The sequence below is a fragment of the Taeniopygia guttata genome, chromosome 5 (assembly GCF_048771995.1).
Source record: "Taeniopygia guttata chromosome 5, bTaeGut7.mat, whole genome shotgun sequence".
Classification (NCBI taxonomy): domain Eukaryota; kingdom Metazoa; phylum Chordata; class Aves; order Passeriformes; family Estrildidae; genus Taeniopygia; species Taeniopygia guttata.
In genome coordinates this window covers 61,873,873-61,890,783 of record NC_133030.1, presented here as the reverse complement: position 1 = coordinate 61,890,783, position 16,911 = coordinate 61,873,873, and positions in this window count along the sequence as shown.

The window sequence follows — 16,911 nt, the reverse complement described above, 5'->3', positions numbered from 1 at the left end:
CTGCATGTCTAACATTTCTTCTTTAATAACTCCATGAGCATGGCAGGCTCTTCCTATTAACTACATTACATCATCATTATCAAAGACGAAAGGAAATTAATTTTGTTTTCCAAAGACTTGGCAATAAGTTGGGTCTTTACTTCATCAGACATCTGCTGTTTTTCTACGTATGTCATTTGTGAAGCAGAGTTTTCCTTATGACTTTATTCTCCTCACAGTTTATCATGCCACACTGTTTACCAGGGAAATAAAGTGGAGCAGGATTTCTCATTTGCCCTCCAAAAGTGTAAAGCTAATTTAAAGCCAATATTATAATTTTTATTTCAGTTTCACATGCTTTTTCTGGTTTAAAATAAAGCTCAGCAAAGACTGTCATGCAAATATAACCTCTCATGGTCTTTGACTGAAATTTATTACTTGTGCTGCAGGACTTTGTTTTAACAGATGGGACTTTATCAGCAAATTATATGGGCAGGCCACCAACTTCCCTCAGGAATGGAGGAGTGCTAGTATTTACTTGGGCTCTTATCTATGCACTTAAAGCCATATTGTAACCACAAGCTTCTATTTTCATTTATTGATAGAAAAGACAAAACACAGAGAATCTTCTGTTCTAAAATGCTGCATCTCCAACCCTTGTGTTCCCCGTGCATGGGATCAGTAGCTGCTGTCACATATTTCACATGAGGAAAACTTCTCTTTAGAACTTCTCCTCTTCCTTTTTAAGTTGAAGAGACTTGACAATGTGTTTTCACCTTCCATTAATGCTGCACAAAAGGCAACAATTGAGATCACTTTTCCTAATATTTATTTTGCTAAATATTTTGCTGTGGTTTGCTTGGAGTTTTTCTCCACTTAACTATACCATAATTTACCCTGCAAATAATATTCTATGAGAGAATTTTGCTCATGGAAAGTCCTTCTAAACTACAGCCACCAGTGCATCAGGAACTGGAAGGTTTAGTGAATGTATCTAGAGAGGAGTGACCTCAATTTCATCTCTTTATTATTCAGAAGGGCTCAAAAAAGTAATCCTGTTCTGAGCAGGCAGGAGAGGGTGCAGGAGCACCACGGGGAGAGGGGGGGAATCCAAGCCCCCAGGGCAGCCTGGCCCCCACCTGCTCCATGGTGTAACCTGTGTGGGACATTATGGGCTGAGTAAGAGGCAGGTGAGGGACAAAAACTAAATAAATAATAACTCCAGGGAGAGAAAGAAATAGTGATAAGCACTGAGTGTCATGCTAGCTGCCAGCTGCTATGTCCCATTACAGAACCTGATATTTATGCTTACTGCTGATCAAGATCTAAAGATGTAATTTATAATTTATCTCTGAGTCTCACACATCAGCCTGAAACACTTTTTGAAGGAATTTTGAAAATGTGAATTCTACATCTAATGACTCCACTCAGCAATGTGCTCTGAAAGAGGTGGAATTCTGAAAAATATGGCACATGGTTTATTTTAAGATTTTCCTACTGAACCACAGTTTCAAAGCAGTTTGAATTAATAAGAAGGATGTCAGGTAAATTCTTTCAAATGGGAAAGAAAATTTTAATACAAAACCATGTAAAAACTTGCAAAAAACTACTGAAATACTTTAAGTGTTTTGTTCCAAATCATTGAAAATAGCATTAAAACTAAACTATGCTTTCCTGCTCAATGTAGTTCTTTCAATACAGTTTCATTTGTATGTGTGTTATAAGATCCATACTACAGGACCCAATCCTGTAATAACCCCCCTGGAATTTTCTCATGAAATCCATCCAGGAATATTTGAGCAATGCATTTAAGACTCAACATTCAGTCAGATGAGACTCCTTGTTACCAGATTCCGAGTAAATTGTCAACTATAAAGTTCAGAATCCAGCACAGAAACCACCTACATCATTGTGAGACACAGTTAAATGAACTGTTTAACTACAGTTAAATGCAATTTACCTTATTTTTTACTCTTGATGACTTGATTATCCTGTTCTTCAACCACATATAAAGCCCTGCTAAGCAATGAGATACCTACATTGTACTCCATGGGTCTTGGATGAGACCTTGATGGCCAAAATTGTCCTGTTTTATTCCCAGAATGAACAGTTCCCAGCCCAAAAATGTGGTGTTAGCACAAGAAAATGTATCAGAAACTGGACCTCAGAGGAAAACTTAGTAATACAGAGAAAGTTTGAAAACACATTACAAAAGTAAGAGGATTTGTAAAGCAACCCTGTGAAAATCTGGCCATGGTTCTGGCCCAACAATCCATATCTGGATTTCAAATACTTCAATCTTTATAGATAAGACATAAACCAAATGATGTGGAATGAACCACCACAAGATTAAGGGTTATTTTCTAAACAATCACCAAAATCATGCTTAGAGGCAATAATTGCCAGAGCTGTAACTCAGTGAGAGCAGTCAAGCAAAGGCAAATTCCAAGGTATTTTAGCTGAATATGGTGTTCAAATTCTGACATACAAGGCTAGGAACTCATGTGAAATACAGACCTGGATTTCAATTTTAAACTTCTTGCCATTAAAGTTCGGGGTATGTTTGGGTCACACAGCTCAATATGGGTTTAGATCTCTACAGGATATCGGGGTTTTTAAAGATATTTTTCGTTTTCAGATGTGACAGTTAAAAAATGCTGGGTACAATAAACCATTTGAGTTGGGTAAAAAAAAGTTGAGCTATAAACTGAAACCAAAGTAGCTCAACTTGGGAGTGTCCCAGCTGCAGAAAACTCTTAATTTTAAAACATTTTGATTGATCCCCAATCTCTTAGAATTACACTGCAGTAAGGGCTGTGCACCCTTCTGAAATCAGGCTATGCCTCAATTACTTCATCTGCGGATAAATTTCATTGTTATTTGAAACATGTGCAAAAGGCAGATACCAGTATACCCTAAAATTGATTAAATATCTACCTCATTAAAATACAAACCCTACAGTATAAGAGGCCCTGCTATGAGGGTTCACTTTGCATTAAGAATGCTAAACCTTGCCAGGGAAATACCATTCTGGATCTGGATCAATCCAGTTTAGTTGGACAACATCTGTATTTTAGCAGCTGGACACTTACAGCACCAACAGCCTCATTAGGGCTTTCACAGAGTTTGTACTGACAGTAAACACAACCTGACTCACCTGGTTGTCTCCAGCAATCCAAGGGAGAAAGGTGAACAAAAATCCTCCTCAGATAAAACCTGCAGTCAAAAGCTTCATCCCACATGAAGCTGACATTTTTGAGCACCAAATTTGGATCAGAGTATTTCAGAATGTTTTATGAATTCAAAAGTGACTCAAGGAAATGTGAAACCTGACAGGCTATTAGTCCATTCTGGGGGACTATTACCTTCCAGACAATTATTTTCAACATAAAATTCTGAGGTTTGGAAAACCCTTGTGCCACTTCCCGTGAGGATTCACAGTCTGCTGGCCAAATGTGTCTCTGCCTTGTGATACAACACACACAGTAACACTATGCTTGCTGCCCTTGTATTAACAGACAGGAGGAAAATTTCATACCTTTGTTCTGAGATATTATTTTTTAAAAGGGCAATAATTATTTTTAAATTATACAAAAAACTTATATAAACACAAAACTGACAGGAAAAAGTAGGTAAAGCCAGTCTCATCGTGGCAAGAAAGTAAGCTAGGTGAATAGTATTCAGACTTTCTGGCTGGATGGATCATTTTTCATGACCTTCCCCTATAAGATTTGGGGTGCACAAATAGCAGGAATGGCACTTCCTGGAGTCTCTCAGTTTTCCATGCATGCAGAAAAGCCTCTAAGGATCACAGCATTCCCTTGGGGAAAAAAAAAAAAAAGTCATAAATGTGTGCTAGATCTGTTTGATGAGGTTGTCCTCAGTTGTTGCCTTGTTTTTGGAGGGAGAGTTGGGAAGATGCAGAGAAACTGCCCCAGAGATGGTACCTACACCTTGCTGATATTCTTCCCTGGAGCTCACACCTGGCAGCATGCACCTCAGCAACCCCAGGATGCAAGTCCAGGAACCCCACAAGGAAAACAGGAGTCCTGATCTTGGGTTTTCACTACCCTGACAACTCTGGAAGCCAACACTGCACGCTTTCTGTGTTCCTGAGCTACTACCAGGAAAGAAGGAGCAGGTTGCAAACTGGTTTGATCCTCTGGGTGAGCACTGCTGCAGCTTGTGGATCACAGCTGAGCACCCTTGTGATCAAGAACCTCTGCAGGTGTTTTTCAGCCATATTTTGCTACTACAGCTCTGGGAGAAGCAGTTCAGTTCCACATTGCTGCTGCTCAAAGCCATGGCCACAAGGTGTACGCCCGCCCTGTAGTTAAGCAAAGAATTTGAAGGGGTGCTTGGTGAACAGGATGAGTTACAGAGTTGTATCAGGTTTAAATCAATCCCTTTTCAGCAGAGCACTTATGTATGTGATTACCTTTAAGGCTGTATGTTCCTCATTAAGTCGGTGGGGTTAAGTATGCCCTTAATGATATAACAACGATCAGAATATGCTTAACTCTTTTACAGATGGCAGCCCTGAGCCAGGACACTCATTAGTGCTCCTGCTACACTGACAAAGGGACTGGGCCCTTTTACTACAAGGGAAATGGGATGTGGTCTTTCAGAAGATTTCAAGCATTAAATCCAAATGCAGTTTCCAGAAGAAAGCCACTCAAATCCACACAGACATCCCAGCTACATTACTGTACATCTCACCTCCTGAGTTCTGCATGCAAATATCTTCTGAGTGTGGAAGTGACTGTCCCAAGCTCTTGGAGGATCATTTGTAAACTTGGCATGAGGTTTGTTTTCTAAAATGCTGCTGTGAACAATTTGTCACTGGCTGGAAGTCTGACAAACAAGCCCCTCTAGACTAATTCAGACAATGATTAGGAATGCTTCTCTGGGGCTAAGGATAGAATACAGGCTTTGAAGGCATGACTTTTACTTATGACATCCAAACACTGCCTTAAAATAAAAATAACAGTGACAATACAATGCCAAGAATCCAAAAGTTAGGAAATGCCACAAACTTCATTCAGCCCTTTTTTGATCCAAGTGTCCATTACATGATCACGCACAGTTCTTCTCCACCAACCCACCACTTCACTCATTGTGAGGAAAGAATTAGGGCTGTCTGTAGAGATCACTGATCTCACTGATTTCAAAATCAAGCAGTTACTCAATTTCTTTCTATTCTTCCATTCTACATCCAGCCCCAGGTTTTATCCTGTACATGGTCTTAAACTCCACATTTCATATGGAATGATCCATTTCCTCACAGACATTCCTAGGGCTCTTTTGGCAAAACATCCAAGTACATCACACTGGATAAAAAGCTTGTTTTCACAACAGATATGTGAGAACAGAATTAACAGCTTCCACTCGGATCATTTGTTGTTTTCTGATACCTCTACTTCCCTCCCATTTTCTCCATTGGAATTCTCATCAAGTGCTTCTTCCTATTATTTATCCTGACTTTGTACTTGAGAGACAGCACTAGAAGCAAAGAAAAATAATTATGAGATGAAAACTTCAGAGAATTTGGCTGCCAAATCCTAAAAATCCTCTACTAAACATCTGTGAACTAAAATCTTTTGAGAGGCATACAGCTTGGCCAGATTTGGGAAAAATTTTATAGGGATGCGAAAAGATCCTGATTTGATATCAGAATGATTTTCATGGCAGGTTTCAGGTGTTTGACCAAAGTCTCTTGGGCTTACAATGAGAATGGACAAACCTTTGGTTTGCTTGTGGGTTATTTGTTTGTTTGATTTACACAGTGTCTTTTTCATTAAAGCATTTCTAGTACAGTGAGAGGAGTGTTGCTAATCAAAAACAGTTAACAAGTTGTAACAGAGATCAGTGTAATATGACTCAAAGCATCTCAGTTCTTCTGGGGATGCAAATTGAGATTTAAAATTAAAAAATTAGAAATAAGGTTCCTTGTTTTAAGGATAAGTAATACAGATTATTAGGCAAAGGTATGTTAGACCTTGAAGTGACTCCTGGTGGCCAGTTGTCCTGGAAAAGAAAGGGAATATCAGTGTAAAACCCACGGCACAAGAGTGCTGTTCACAGGCTGGCAGGATCTGTGAGCTGCAGGCACTGCCCAGAAAGGCTTTTCCCTCTGGGCACCTTCCAGGGGTGCAGCTTCTCTGGAGCACCAATGACATTCCTGGCAGCTGGCATTCAACTCCAGTCAGCAAGAGAAGATTCCCAAAGGAAATCTCAGTAGTGCCTTTTCTATTCTCTTCCAGCTATTTGAGTACCTAGCTCTTCCCCCATCCCTCGAATTTTGGGTCACAATGAAAATATAAAAGTCAAAATGTACTGAATAGCAGGAAAATATTAAAAGTTGATTAAAAATTACCAAATTGTGCTTTTCCCCTTGCTGAAAATGTCAAGGAAGGGTAGATATTTCTGACAAATTTCCAGTAGAAAATAATGAAATTCAACCAAAAAAAGCCTAAGAATATTTTTTAAAAATTCAGCATAAAACATCTTTTGTGATTTTGTAAAAAATTTTCACAAACGTAGATATTTTCAACATAAAACCCAAAAATCTACATGTTTTATCAAAAAAGAGTCAACAGCAAATTATGATCACAAATACTCTGATGCATTTTAAGTTTCCTTATTGCTGTTTTACTGAGTAAATCCTTGTGGGCCACAAAGAACAGCACCTTTGTGACTTCTTTCACAGAAACATGGAATGATCCCAGAGGGCAGCCAGTGGGATCTAGGAATGATGCTGTAACTCCTTCAGGCTCTATTTGTAGGGATTTCTTTTCACTGGCCTCCAAAGGCCAGTATGACTCCTCCACCCAGGATGTGAAGGCCTAATGCTTTAGGACAGGTATGTGCAAAGGAAAAAAGGAAATCTGTTTTAAATGCAAAGGAAGACAAAGCAGATGAGTGATTTTAAGTTAAGTTAATGAGAAGTGTACAATTTATTTTTAAATTAATATATTTATTTCTTATAAATAAAAAGAAATTAGCTTTTTAGAAATTAGCATTTTTGTGGAGGATGACGGCTGAGACATACACAGACAGTGAAGGCAGATGCTGCTACCTAAACATGTAAACCACTAAGTTGTACAAAGTGCCTCCCCACTTTTAAATTGACTGAAATTAATTTGGTTTTAATTTATAAGTCAGCTCACGTAACCACAAGATTCCTCCTTTTCTTCACATTCACTACTCTAGGCAGGAATAAAGTCACCCCTGGCCACATGTGGGGCAGGATTTACACTGAAGGCCCCAGCAGACATCTGTGGAAAGGAGTCTCTGAGCAGCAGGAACAGCATCCAGGCTCTTGGCTTGCTCCTCACACAAGTGTGCTGCCAGGTCTGGAGCTGCTGTCACAGTCAGGCTGCTCATGCCACCTTGTCCCCTCCGTGTCATTTTATTTCTTTGACTCATATTTAACAAAGCTCCCCACCTCCATCCCTGCAGACTGAGGGCCCCTACTCCTCCTCTGCATTCACTGCAAGCTCAGCCAAACCTCCACGCTGAGGCAGCTTCCCAGGCATCCCTGTATGGGATTTCCTTGAGAGGGTTCTGGGGCTCATCCAAAACCCAGCCCACGAGAGCAATGGCCTTTCCTCCCACTGTCCTATCAGAGCACTCAGCTCCAGCCACTGTCACTGCCACCTCATCAAGCTGACACGGAGGTGCCAAGAAAGTGCTGTCCTACCCCAGAACTCCAACTTGTCACCACCTCAATGTGAGCCAGTGACATTTCCTATTATTTCCACAGATCTCCAGGGTGTGAATCTGGGATATGGGCTGTAAACATAATTCACAAAGCAAGCTGAGGCTGCACTGATAAATTGTATTTCTTACCCTGTTAAACGCTCAACACACAAAATACATAAAATATCTTGTTTATTAACTTCTTCCTGTGTGGACAGACCCACTCCAGAGAATCAGCCCATTTTTTTTTGTCACATGAATGAAAATCAACATTGGATGACAATCTACTGTGGGCCCATTTATGGTGATTTATTGAAGCTTAAGACACTACTTTCTAAACATGTTTTGTGTAACCCACCTGAGAGTTTGACCATCTGGTTAAATAAGATTTTTCTAATAGATTTCAAAATGTTGCTGCACTTGGCCTGCAGATATTAATGTTAAAAACCTCAGCAGTAAGGAGAAAAGCCCAATTACACAAAGGCACAAAGAATTCCTGATCAAAACTTTGCAGCAAATCCTGAACTGCTGCAAATTGGCATAAAGCAACTTACAGGGGGCAGGAATCTGGTGAGCTATTTAGATATTAATGGCTGTAATTCCACAGGATCTGAAATTCTTTTTCTGGAAGAACTCAGGCAATCAGGGTTCACCAGATTGAAATGAGTATCTTACAGGCATGATGCTGTGAGATAAAAAGCATGCTGGCTGTTTTCCAGCGAGGAACTTGAGCATGTCCTTATCTTTAAGCTTGTGAGCAGTCACACTGAAGTCTCATGCTTTGGGCCTGAAATTAAACATTATCTCAAGGATTTGGGCCAGCACTAGTGAAATTTTAAAAGTGACAACTCCAAAAGCCAGGATTGTTTTGGGAACAGTTACTTAGGTGTATCTGGTCTGAGCTCAGCTGACAGTCTCAGGGAGGGATGAAATTGCTGTTACCTTTCTGCTTTCCAGTTATTTCAGGCCTGACAGTCTCCCATTTAACCATGGGAAATGTTTTCAGGCTAGTAAATAGCTATTGAGATAATTGAGAGAATTTAAAATAACCTTATATAATGCCTTGCAAAATGTAGCACAGATATACCTTCATCTCAGTCATCTAAAACACAAATAGAGGAAAATCTAAAAATGTGTCACAAAGCTTTGAATTAACTGTTTTGTCAATAGCTGAGTATTTTGCAGCATTAACCTGCAACTTCAGCTATTGAAGTAAGTGAAAGAGACGGGAAGTGAAGATGGAAATCAGAAAGAATAAAAGCTGCAAAATTAAGCTGTTCTCTTTCACATGTGAAATTCCATATAAAATACTTCCCTATAAATAGTTGTCAATAAACACAACTGCTGCAAATGTATTTGGTAAATGTTGAGGTCAAAGGCCTCAACTGTTTATTGCCTTGTAAACTCAAAGGCAAGTAAATTTATTGCCTGAACGAGTTTCAGAGTATTGGCCATCATAAAAACTCTGCATCCAAGGTACAAACCAGCCCATGGGCTGTATCACAACTATTCCACACACAACTCAGGACCACCACATGTAGCATTATTCCAAGTATCAGAAATGCACCAGAAATATATTGCTGTCATGCTGGATGTACACTGCACTTCACAGTTGGAGGAATGGGTCTCACCATTTATGTCATCTAGGTCTCACAGAGAGAAGATTATTATAATGCCTCTTTTCCCTAATTTTAAAAAGACTGAATTGGTTCTAAAGCTTTCTATAAACTGATTAGAACCATGGTTGGTGTTTAGTGACAAATCCTATCCTTAGATCCATTATTCATGACTCTACTTCCAGCATTACTGTTTTGAGAACCTTGTTATCTTCCAGCTCCAAAGCATAAAAGGGCCACTTCAGAAACAAAGTACATATGTGTGTGTGTGTGTATAGATACGTAAACACATATATAATGTATGTACATAGATGTTTTCTTGACCAGGATTCTGTTTAAGGAACTTCATGTTTCTGTCCTCTGATGTTACAGCTCTAGAACTGAACATGCTCGGTGCCCTTCTTCACATGATCCTCTCTCAAGTATTGTATGATTATTAATTATTGTAAATTAGGAGAGAACGATCTGCACAAATTGGATTAAGAGAAAATTCTAGGCTCAAGCTAATATGGCATTTAGTATAAAATTCTACACTTAGTAATCTAGCCTGTAAACTCCTCAGGAATTTTCCCTCTAATGTTTTTCTCTGTACCGTGGAATATGCAGCCAGTGCTAGGAACTTTGAGGTAATTCCAGTTCTGGGGTAATTCCAATTTTTAATCCCCTTCAGTTGTGTGGTCAAAAGGAGCTGTCCGGCTGCCCAAACTGTGCTTTCCAATTTAACTGGAACTGCATCCTGCCTCCACTCTGTGAGTCCATTCGTGAGTAGCTGATGATGTCTGCAGATGAAGCTTTGCAGGGTGTTATTTGAGAGTGAAGCTGCTGTCAGGGGATGAAGCAGCAGCGTGCATCTGCCAGTCAGCAGCCCCACCATCCCCACTTCAGCTGAGCACACACACATGCAGACAGGCCCACGGCAGTGCATGCACACAGACAGTGCCCCATATGGACAGGAAACCCATCAAACAACAAACCAACAGCAGCAGATTTAAAAATCTACTTCCACAGATCTGAAAGCTCAGATAAGTCAGAAATCTAAATACGAAACACCCGGGAACATGCATAGGTATTGCCTCATTTCCTAGACAACTATGGCACGGGTACAGAACACAGATTTTTTGTTTTACTCCAGACACACCTAACTGTTTTCTGATATTGTTCCCATCATAGCTTTCCTCCAGCCCTTCCTTGGAAATGTTAAATGGTAAACACTGCTCCATCTGAGAAACTGCCCCAGTAGATTCCATGCACAAACACCTCGTCAGTGTCAACAAACTAACATTGAAACTGAAAGGTGCTGTCATGCTGACCCTGCTTCTTCTATTTGCACCTTTTAAAAAAACCACAATTAATTCAAACCACATATAGTATGGGACAGGCATAATACCAAAATACTGTTATGTATGAGTGGGCAAATCAGAAAATTTAACACTTTTTCACATGTTTCCAGAAGAGCTTTATCCTGGAATGATAATACACAAATGCAGAACACTTGTTATTGAAGACTTCATTGGAGCAATGGACAATATTTCCATCCAGGAAATTCAGTTCCTTCTTCTTTCCACACCACTTAACACACCCACTGATGAGGATTTATCACTTATAGGCACTGACTTCTTGGGGGAAAGGCTAAGAAAGCAGTACCTCCAACCCTCGCCAGTGTTACCTAGCAGAGCATTTCTCATGGTGATTCCACTGGGGTTAATGGGACTAATCAGTAGGTCAAGGAGAAATAGACTCCAAATTAACACAGGCAGAAAATAAGCCAAATAATAATAATGCACAATATTAAACATACAACTCTTCCAGGTACTTCTGTCCTATAAGTCTGTTTAGCACAGTTCATGGAATAACAAATAAGGGTTATAACATTACCCACCCATTACACTGTCACTCGACAAACAACACAGCCATGAACTTTTCTTGGCAAAATGTGGGATATAAATGGGGCACTGTTGCTTAATCATTCTCCATGATGTTTATAGGAGGGAAATAAGAGCTCAGTATAACTAGAGGCCACAGGAGGGACACTTTAAAGGCTGCACTGCCATGTGTGTCAATACCAAGAGCTCAGCACATCTGGCTTAATTCATTTTTTAGCTGTTTGCTAACTGGAGACCAGGTGTTATTTCCTCTTTGAGATGGGAAATGCCTTTAATTGCTGCCAGTGTATCTCCCTCGTGCCAAATGGGCACTCAGCAGACCCTGTGAAAACCAGTTGTGGAGTTGTGGGAGAAGCTGGGGCTGGGATTTGCCCATGGTGCCTCTGCAGACCACAGGCCCTTGGAACAGAAGCTGTGTCTGACTGTGCTCTTAGTCTGACAGAGCCTGAGCAAAGCTTCTCAGTGTTTTTGAAACAGAGATGCAGAAGATGGCTAATTCCAAAATCCCTACCCTACTCTGAACAAAGGAAGTGTATCTCTTTAGCATTATGCCTTCCAAGATTTCTTCCAGAACAAGTTACAGCCTTTAAGGGATTCTACCCAGCAATCCTTTTTAGAAAGGCAGTTTTTAAAAGCAATCACCTGTTGCTACAGTCTTTTGGGGGAGACCTTTTGACCAGTTGGACTCAGTTTGCCTTTCAAAACTCAGTTAAACATTAGCAAAGCTGCTCATGAATAATTTTTCATAAGAAGCTTTTTTTTCACATCCATGTTTGGCAGAAAGCAGAAACCATTTGAGGCTGTTAGAGAAAAATCAAACTTGCCTCAGATGATCTGTATCCCCAAACAAATTTAGAGCACAGCTGCAGATAGGTTTTGGAGATATGAGCTTTGTGCACTCACACAAACATCAAACCACATTACTGGCCACAGGAACATGCCAGAGAAGTTCATTTGAAAATCATTATGTATTCATTTCTACAAGTAACACCTTGTGGTCCCTGCTGTGAGTGTGGTTGTGCTGCAGCTATTTCCTTTTATGTCAGAAATGGTTTTTAGAAGTTTGGCAAGAGAAACACACTAATACTTTTGTTAAGAAAAATTTCAGGTTCTGCAGCAGGTCCTTGAGAACAGCAGCATAATGGAAGTATTCAGATTTTTATCATTTGTAACCCAATTTCAGCTTTGCCTTACATCAGAATAAAATTCCTTCAAAGCTAATTTCAGTCCATTCCCAAGAGAGCATTTGTCCATATCATGAAAACAGGGATTTTATTTAACACGATTACATGCACATGCTGGTGCAGTCAGATGCCTGACTGGAATAGTAGAGTTAAGACAGGTCAGGATGAAGGTGCACTGGTGGGGCTTGGCAGGGAACCTGCTTTTAGTGTTTCTGGCTCTAGCTGAGAACATCAGTTTCTCGTTGGTGAGTTCTGAAAACAAAATTCTTTCCAAAGAAAAAAGAAAAGAAATAAATCCCTTCACAAATTCTACTTTGGGCAATTGTGTATTGGTGTCGTAACTTAAAATCAACAAACCATACAAGGGAGGTGAATCAAAGTTAAACACATCTGTGGACATGACATTCTTTGATTCTGTTTCTTACACCCACTTTTGAATGCAGGCTTCTGATGCATCAGGCTCAGCTGGCAGAGGCATTTTATTCAAGTTCTCCTAGCCAGTGCTCCTCCACAGGTATTAAATCCCTCTGGGGAATGCAGGCACAGAGGTAATAAACATATTCGTTTCATTACAACATCTTAAAAAATGTAAAAATTCTAAAAAACCAACTGTAAGCTGACCTGCAGCCAAAGTACACATTAATTATACAGCTTAAGTCAGGCGGATGCTCAAGGAAAAGAGATATAATGTTACACCCAGCTGGATACTTTGTAGTTAGCACAAATGTAATATAAAGCGTACCAGAGTTTGTCAAGTGTCTGTCTGGATTTTCAGTTTTCATTAGTACTATAATTAAAACCACATTTTCAGCTATATTACCTATAACAAGAAAGGAATGAGAAATGAGGTTGTCAAGGTCAGTCTCTTTCTGCTCTTTATCCTGAGTATCTGCAGGCCACAAGCTGTTGAATTTGGTGTAAACCAGAGTAATAGGATGGAATGTCACGTTACAACCAAACCTTTGTGGTTGCAAAGACAAACTGATGAGGTCACTTCCTTTTAATCACCAAGGAGGGTATTTATCAACAGCCACATAAGTCAGGGGGACAGGGAGGCAGATGACAGACAGACTGACAGATATATGGAAATACAAACACCCCAAACACAGATACCACAGAGCTGATGCACAGAACACTCCTTTGCAGAGAGCTGCACTTGATCTTGTGCTGTCACAGTCCTCCCCATCTATAAAAGGCGTGTAAATGCTCTTTATGCCCTTTCTATGGCTTGTCACAGAGGGCACAGCAAAGATTTGGAAAATGGGAACAATGGATGACTTGCACAAGAACAAGCTCAGAAGATTTAGACCCAGATTCATATTTTTAAAACTTTCAGAGAATTCAAAATTTTGCTTAAAGCCTCTAAGGCAAAGTGAGCAGGTAGCAGAAAGCAGAATTCCCAGGAGAGGGACGTAGAGTTACAATCACTATAGTGGATGCCTTAATTAGAGATGGGTGGTGAAAAGCAGCACAGCTTCATTAAAGTCAGCAGAGCTCAGCATTTACCAAGGATCTGACCCATAAATTCCAGTACCAAAAATGCAATATTTTTTTTCATATTCAAGTGCAGATAGGTACTTGAGGCAACCAAGGCACCAGCGAGCGCAAATGGAATTCCCTAGCTGTGGTCTAGAAGGTAAATATAGATTTAGCTTTCATGAAACTCAGAAAAAAAAAAATAAAAAAGGCAAAACAGCTGATCAGTCATGTTAAATATAAATGACAGTTTACTTGTGATGCTAAAAGGGGATTTTAGCTTCATTAAAAACAAAAACTAACTACTATGAAGGAGATGAGTGAACTATTACAACACTGAAAGACTTAAAAACGATACCCGCAGGAGATAACATTCTGAGAATAAAGTGAAAGAGCTCATATAAAATACAAAAGGTGTGTTGTAAAGAAGGATCAGAAGGGCAGACTTTGAGTTTCATCCAGTCATAAATCAAAAGCTTGTTCTCCATCATTCTTGTCTATGAGGTCAGCTTTGATTCCCAAGCTACAATTCCCAAAGGATGGAGGTATTTCTATTGGCAAGTATGTGTCTTTCTTCCCCCAGGCTGGCTCTGCCAGCCCTGCTGTCACCATGGACTGTCATTATCTCAATCTCTTTACTGCCCAGGATTGTTCCATCCTGGAGCCATAGGGAACTATCACAGGGCTGCGAGAGGAAAACCCATTCAGAAGATCGAGGGCATTTGCAACAGATTAATTGACAAAGAAGTTTATCGAGCCAGGCCATCTGCAATAGTTCAGTGATTCTCCTTCACAGGGACCAAATGCTTTAGCACTCCAGGTGACGTGTCAGGGATGCAAACTGTTACACAAAATAAAAGTGTTAAAAAACAGTTTAAAACCGCTACCACAAAAAAATGTAATATCAATTCTCTACCCAGTCACGTGCTTCATATCTTTTGTATTTGAGTAACTGAGGCAATGATCTTCGAGCTTTAGCTCAGGCAAACTGTCCATACTCATAAGAACAGTCTGTGTAAATAAGGCTCCCCACCTGAGCACTGGAGATTGGTTCAGCACCTCCATTTGCAGGCAGCCATCTCTGTGTGCACAGATGAAAGGCAGACACTCGCCAGACTGAAATAAACACAAAATACTTTAGCATGTTGTTTCCTCAACCATCATGTAACAAACTAAACCAGACAACTGCTTTCTTAAATCGAAAAAAAAAATAATTTCAAAAGACTCCTTGAATATTACTCAACACACCAGACTTTACAGTGTTCTTGCACAGTGAGTTCTATTATTTGCTCCATTAGTATCATAATGGTTTTAGTTCAGTAATTCTCACTTACTATAGAGCAACGTTGCTGTGTGGTGTAAAACCTGATAGTTACTGCGAGTATCTCTAACAGAGATAACATTTACACAGAATAATACAGACATCTGATCCCGTATGTTTCTAGAGATAAAAACCTTCATTCCTCTGACAATTCGTAAGGGAAAGGCTTCGATGGGGGTAAAACCTAAATTTTTAATACAAGATCGCCCTCTACTGTTTAGGAGACAGGAGAACGAGTGAGGCTGCAGAAACTGGTTTGGGCTGGAAGGGACCTTAAAGCCCATCTCATTCCAGCTCCTGCCACGGCAGGGACACCTTCCACCACCCCAGCCTGCTCCGAGCCTGCCCAGCCTGGCCTTGGGCACTTCCAGGGATCTGTTCCACCTCTTGTTATTTACCCTCCATAAACAACAACCTGGAAAAGTAAAAGGATTCCTTGTAGGATGTTGTGGTGATATGACTCGTGGAGGGCTCCCAAAGAGACCTGGGGCACCACATAAATTAATTAGGCTTACTAATACTTCCAGAAACTGAGATATTAAATGGGAAGTGACATTTCTTTGGCATCACAGATGATTGTCTGGAGTTATCAGTTATCAATTTTCTTCAAATTATTTTGATGATTTGGGCATTTTAGATCTGATTTTATATCTCCTTGCAGGGAAAGATCACATCTATAGATTGTTTATTCGAGGTGTATCTTCATCTAAGAGGATGTACCTTCAATCTCCTTCACTCCTTGTTTCACACCACTTCCCTGGCTGTCTCTGCCACACATTCATTCCAAGCTTTTACCTGACGTAAATCAATTATTAATTTTGTCCATGAAACCTGAGTGCTGAGTGGCAGATAGAAGATGCCACATGTGTGCAGCACTCCACTGTCCCCAGAGATAAGGGATCTTCCCATGACCCAGGGACAGCAAAACCAGCTTAGGCTTAGCTCTGCTTGTCTGGAATTTTGACACTTTACTGGTATGAAAAGTTATGAATTTGGGATATAAAGCTCTTCACTTTGCTTGGTGCAGGCAGACACAAGAGCCAAGTGTACCCAGAGGAACAGCTGATCACAGTTCCTGGCCCAGCCAATTATCTAAAAACCCTATGAAAATTCTGGTCAAATCATACCTTTCACCAACTAAATCCTCCAAGTTACATATTTCAACCTATATCTGAGGCTATTTTTATCCACTTCACAGGTCCCCAGTCCATAAATTGACAAAGACTTCCAGAAAGTAAAGCCTTGATCTTGATGCTCTCCTTTTTATATGTCAAAAGGATGCTTTTTGGTAGAAAATAATCTTTCCTACAAAATACACAACAAAGAAAGCTCAATTTAAGAAATAAACAGACCACCCTGATAGGTAATTAGACAATAAACACAATATTTGTCATTTAATTCTGAAAGATGCCAAGTTTAAAAATACTAAGGAAACTCACAGGACTTCTCCAAGCCTGGATTTGGGGTGCTTTTTTCCCAACCTTTTTCCTAGATCTAGTTCAAATTTCACATATACTATCCCTATTTATTTCTGCCACAGCCATTATCAGCATTTTAGATCCCAATTAGGATTTCCACTACATGAAGGCAGCCAAATTCCTGAGAATTCTTTTGATCTTTTCAAAGAATGACCAGGAGCATTACCATTGTTGCTCTTTCTATATTTATTTATCAGCCTCACGCTGCTGCTTCCATAAAGCTGCAACCCCCAGAGTTCAAATCTGCAATAACTTTCTTCTGAATAGGCAAAA